The sequence below is a fragment of the Lynx canadensis genome, chromosome F1, assembly GCF_007474595.2.
Source record: "Lynx canadensis isolate LIC74 chromosome F1, mLynCan4.pri.v2, whole genome shotgun sequence".
NCBI lineage: Eukaryota > Metazoa > Chordata > Mammalia > Carnivora > Felidae > Lynx > Lynx canadensis.
In genome coordinates this window covers 61947813-61953782 of record NC_044319.2, presented here as the reverse complement: position 1 = coordinate 61953782, position 5970 = coordinate 61947813, and the positions used below count along the sequence as shown (strand labels likewise).

General features: G+C 42.6%; 1 pseudogene; it reads left to right on the top strand.

Moving 5' to 3' along the window:
• The first annotated feature begins 5010 nt into the window (after nucleotides 1-5010).
• On the top strand, nucleotides 5011-5642 carry LOC115505532 (annotated as a pseudogene).
• Nucleotides 5643-5970: the final 328 nt, after the last annotated feature.

Genomic DNA, 5970 nt, shown 5'->3' with positions numbered 1-5970 from the left:
CAGATCTATGTTAACATAATGTACTGTTCAAGATGATATACAGGTAAGTACAAAAAAAGTGTGCAAAATAGCAAGGTAACATTTATGTAAATGGGAAGGGGAAATGTATGTATTTGCTTTTAGATGTATAATCTCGCTCTGGAAGTTTAAAGTTATTTATTTATTTTGCTGGTGGGGAGAGGGATGGAGAGAGAGGATCCCAAGCAGACTCTGTGCTGGAACTCACGAACCTGGAGACGATGACCTGAGCTGAAGTCCAATGCTTAACTGACTGAGTCACCCAGGTGCTCCTGGGAATATATTTTAAAAACAACAGCACCAGGGGCACCTGGATGGCTCCGACAGTTGGGCGTCTGACTTCAGCTCAGGTCACGATCTCACAGTTTGTAGGTTTGAGCCCCATGTCTGGCTCTGTGCTGACAGCTCAGAACCTGGAGCCTGCTTCGGTTTCTGCTCTCTCGCTCTCTCTCTGCCCCTCCCCTGCTCATGTTCTGTCTCTCTATCTCTCTCTCTCAAAAAGAAACCAACAGGGGCGCCTGGGTGGCGCAGTCGGTTAAGCGTCCGACTTCAGCCAGGTCACGATCTCGCGGTCCGTGAGTTCGAGCCCTGCATCAGGCTCTGGGCTAATGGCTCAGAGCCTGGAGACTGTTTCCGATTCTGTGTCTCCCACTCTCTCTGCCCCTCCCCCGTTCATGCTCTGTCTCTGTCCCAAAAATAAATAAACGTTGAAAAAAAAAATTAAAAAAAAAAAAAAGAAACCAACATTTAAAAAAAAAAATAAATAAATAAAAATGACTGTTTCTTACAAATCCCCCAAGAGAGGGGGACTGAGGTGTTGAAGGGTAGAAGGGGGAGAAAATTTTTTCACTTTGGAGCCATATAAATCTAGCTTGATAGGTTCATGGTTAACAAAATAAAATGGTTATGTCTGTAGATAACTAAAATTTAAAAGTATTTTAAAGTTTCAGGACTTATTACATTACCTAAGTGGAGATAACTAGAACTCGGATGGATGTGTCCTGAGGAGTTCAAGGTTGGAGATAAAACTGGGGGGAGCTGTCCCTATCTGGATAGTATTTAAAGCCGCATGGATAGATTCAATCCCAGAGGTAACAGAAAGAATCCAAGAACTGAGCCCTAGGCCACTCCGTAACTGGAAAGTCAGACGGATCAAGGAGAAGACAGTTGGAAACAAAGAAAGTAATGTGAACTTAAAGCCGAGTCAGCAGAGTGGCCAACGGTGTCAAATGCTGTTGACTTTGAAGATGACAATATCCAAGAATTTACCACTAGGTGTGCGACACGGGAGTTAAGGGGTGATACTGACAAGAATGATTTCAGTGGAGCCGCTGGGGTGAAAGCCGGATGGGAGCAGGTTTGAGGGAGGATGGAAATGAGTGTGTGGAGAACAGAAACTTATCCCGAGGAGGATGTAGGTCAAAGGAAGATAGTTGTTTTAAGTTTTGGTGGTTTTGTTTTGAAAAAAGGGTTTCATTTTGACTGTCCCTTCATCTTATATTTTTCATAAAACACATCAGGCAAAATTAAGAAAAGCAACACTCAGAAGAACTTTAATGTTGTCTTCAGGAGAGATAAGCATATGAAAAGACACAGAAACTGCAAATTAAAACATCGAATTACCACTATATACCTGTTAGGATGGCTTAAATTGAAAACAAACAAATACCAGAAATACCAAATTCTGGTAACGATGCGGGGAACAGGAACTCATATTTATTGCAAAGTGGAACAGCCATTCTGGGAAACTGTTTTGTACAAAGTTAAATAGACACTTATATATGACCCCACAATTCCATTACTGGGTATTAAAAAAATGAATCGAAAACTCATAGCCACACAAAAACCTGTACATGAATGTGTATAGCAGTTTTATTCATAGTCGCCAAAAGTTGGAAACAACCAAGATGACTTTTAAACGGTGAAAAGATAAATCAACTGTGGCACATCCATGCCGTGAAATAGGACTCAGTAGTAAAAAGGAATAAACTATTGATTCATGCAACAACATAAATAAATCTTCAACTCATTTTGCCAAGTGAAAGAAGCAAGATCCAAAAGGCTACCGTTTTGATGATTTCATGAATTTGATGTTCAGGAAAAGAAAAAATGATAGCATTGGAAAACAGACCAGTGGTTGCCATGGTCTGGGGGAAGGGGAAAGATCTGACGACGAAGGGCCTTCGTCAGAGAATTTTCTGGGTAGTGCAACTGCTCTGTATGGTGGGGGACCTTTGCCAAAGCCCACAAGATAATACGACACAGCTTGAGCTTTATTATATGCACACTTAAGAAAAAAATCAACCAGGGAGCGCCTGGGTGGCTCGGTCGGTTAAGGGTCCGACTTCGGCTCAGGTCATGATCTCACAGTCCATGAGTTCGTGCCCCGCGTTGGGCTCTGTGCTGACAGCTCAGAGCCTGGAGCCTGTTTCAGATTCTGTGTCTCCCTCTCTCTCTGCCCCTCCCCTGTTCATGCTCTGTCTCTCTCTGTCTCAAAAATAAATAAATGTTAAAAAAAAAATTAAAAAAAAAAAAGAAAAAGAAAAAAGAAAAAAATCAACCAGGATTTGAAAATAAAAACAAAACACAACAGGGGCCTTCTCGTTTACACTATTCTGGAATGGCAGGTGTCAGACCTACTTTTCTGTCATAAGCAAATATAAAACCGGACAGAATGTAGGAAGCAACTATTTTCAGACACTGGATACAGACAGTGACTCTGTGATCCTGGAGAGAACGGAAATACACAAACCGAGCTCCACATTTACCCTAGCTTTCTGCTTCAGGGCATTTTCTGAACGGCAGTTGAGAAAAACAGAATCAAAACAGAATCGTGATTTTGCTAGGTGGGAGAGAGAGAAAATAGAGTTTCAGCTGTCTACAGAGGCTGGAGTTTGCAGGTCAGGGACTCGAGAGGTACTTGTACAAAGAAGGAGCTCCAGGAATCTGCAAAGGAGTCTAGATGGCTCATCAGACTTGCGGTTGAGCGAATCCAAGAAGACACTGCATAGGACTGACCGAGAAGAGCGAGCGGGGAGCTGTGATCTGTACAGTTATTGTAAAGCTCACACAGTGCTAGGCTTACCGGAGTTCTGAACACCTAAAAACTCCTAGCAGAACAGGTGACATATACAGCTGAGACCCCAGAAGGGCCATGACTTAGGAATGTTAAGCACCCAACTTCGGCTCAGGTCATGATCTCACGGTTCGTGAGTTTGAGCCCCACAAGGGCTCTCTGCTGTCAGCGCAGAGCCTGCTTCAGATCCTGTGTCTCCCTCTCTCTCTGCCTCTGTCCCTCTTTCTCAAAAACAAACATTTAACAAAAATAAATAAATAAACAAGCCTCAGCAAAAGAAAATCTGCCAGCAAATTAGCTGCCTGCCAGTAAAATCTCAACACGCTTAAAAAGAAGACAGCATAATTCAGACTGCCAAAAATGTAGCATTCACAATGATAAGTAAACAACATGGGAAAATAGCTATATATTAATGATCTAAAGAAAAAACAGGCAGTTTATATACAGCAGAACAAAGATAAGATTGACTACTGGCATCTTATAAGAGGTAATTCAAACCAAAAGACAAGGCATAAAACATTTCAATTTCACGTACTTTTTCCAGAGAAAATATCCATCAAAAGTAAAGGCAAAATAAAGGCATTTTGAAACAGGAGCTGACAGACTTATTACTAGCAAATATCCACTAAGAGAAATGCAGACCTAAATTCTTCAGACAACTCATCTAAATCGAGGAATGGAGAGCACCAGACGTGATGAATGTGAGGGCAGTGAAAAGAGGGAAAAGAAATATCCACCCTCGGGGCGCCTGGGTGGCTCAGTCGGTTAAGCATCCGACTTCAGCTCAGGTCACGATCTCGTGGTCTGCGAGTTCAAGCTCCGCGTCGGGCTCTGGGCTGATGGCTCAGAGCCTGGAGCCTGCTTCCGATTTTGTGTCTCCCTCTCTCTCTGCCCCTCCCCCATTCATGCTCTGTCTCTCTCTGTCTCAAAAATAAATAAACGTTAAAAAAAAAAAAGAAATATCCACCCTAATTACAAGGAAGCTGGAGTAGATATGATATAAAGTATATTTCAAGACAAAAAGTTTTACTATGGAAATCAAGAGGGGCATTTCATCAGCTTTTCTAGAAGACGTAACAATCCTAAACGTATGGACACCTACTAACGAAGGTTAAAATATACGAAACAAAAGATAACAGAACAAAAAGTAGACAAATATCGTTTGAGGTTTTACCATTTATCACTCCGTAATTAGAATAAGTAGACAAATCTGTAAAATTATAGAAAGCATGAACAACATTATCAAGCGACCGAACGAACCTACTTAACACCGGTGGGACAGAGAACCCTAAAGCCGTTCTTTTCGAGTGCACAGAGGATGTTCACTAGATAGGTCATCTGCTGGGCTAGAACAAAATTTTTATTGAATTTCAAATAATTGATAAGCATAAGGTGTGTTCTCTAACCACAAAGGAATTAATTCAGAAATCAGGAACAAAAAAGATATTTAGGAAATCTCTAAACTTTTGGACATTAATCAATAAACCTCCAAAGGAGACTTGGATCAAAGAAGAAGACGTAGGGGGAATTAAAAAATACTTGCTTTAAACATATAAAAGTTTGATGTCAGTAAAGCAGTGAATAGAAAACAGACTAACGCTAGAGAAAATCAAGTAAACCCAAAGCTAGGTCTTTGGAAAGATTTTTTAAAGATGATACACATCTCACTCTGCAAATCGAGAAGAAGAGGAGGGAAACACACACACGATCAATATCGGAAACGAAAGAGAAAACATGATATATCCATAACACCAAATAGATACGGAAAATAACTTTATGTCAATAAAATCAAGAGTTGCGATGAGGTGGGCAAAGTCCTTTGACATCAAACCTCAATAAAACTGATCGAAGAAAAAAATAGCAAAGGTAAAAAGCGCTCGTTTTTGCAGGTCCTCGAAGGCGGTGGGCTCTTTGGGATGAAACTGAACCTCTGTTTCCCAGCCACTGGCTGCCAGAAACTCATTGATGTGGATGATGTTTGCAAACTCCTTACCTTTTCTGAGAAGCGTGTGGCCACAGAAGTTGCTGCTAATGCTCTGGGCGAAGAATGGAAGGGTTCCGTGGTCCGAATTACTGGCGGGAATGACAAGCAAGCTTTCCCCACGAAGCAGGGTGTCTCCACCCATGGCCGTGTCCACCCGCTACTGAGTAAGGGGCCTTCCTGTTCCCGGGCAAGGAGGACCAGAGAAAGGAAACACACATCTGGGTCAAGTGGCACGGTGGATGCCAATCTGAGGGTTCTCAACTTGGTCATTGTGAAAAAAGCAGGGGAAGGATATTCCTGGAGTCAATGGTATTACTTATCTCATCATCTGGGACCCTAAGGAGCTGGCGGAATCCACAAACCTTTCAGTCTCTCTAAAGAAGATGCTGCCACCAGTATGTTGTGAGACAGCCCCTTAACAAGGAGGGTAAGAAATCTAGGGCTGAAGCGTCCTGGATTCAGTGTCTTACTACTCCCCGTGCCCTGCAACACAAACGTGGGTGTATTGCTCTGAAGAAAGAGAGTGCTAAGAAAAATCAGGAAGAGGCTGCAGAATATGCTTAACTTTGACCAAGAGAATGAAGGGGCCCTGCCTAGCCCTGCTAGGAACAGATTGCCAAGAGGCGGAGGCTGTCCTCTGAGTCTGAGTCCAGCCCAAAGGGAGATGTTCTTGGGGCACCTGGGTGGCTCAGTCAATTAAGGGCCTCACTCTTGGTTTCAGCTCAGGTCATGATCTCACAGGTGGTGAGATCGAGCTCCACGTCGGGCTCTATGCTGACAGCATGGAGACTGCTTGGGCTCCTCTCTCTGTCTCTCTCTCTCTGTCCCTGTCCCCCCTCAAAAGAAATAAATAAACTTAAAAAAAAAGTATACGTTCTAAGAGTAAAAAAGG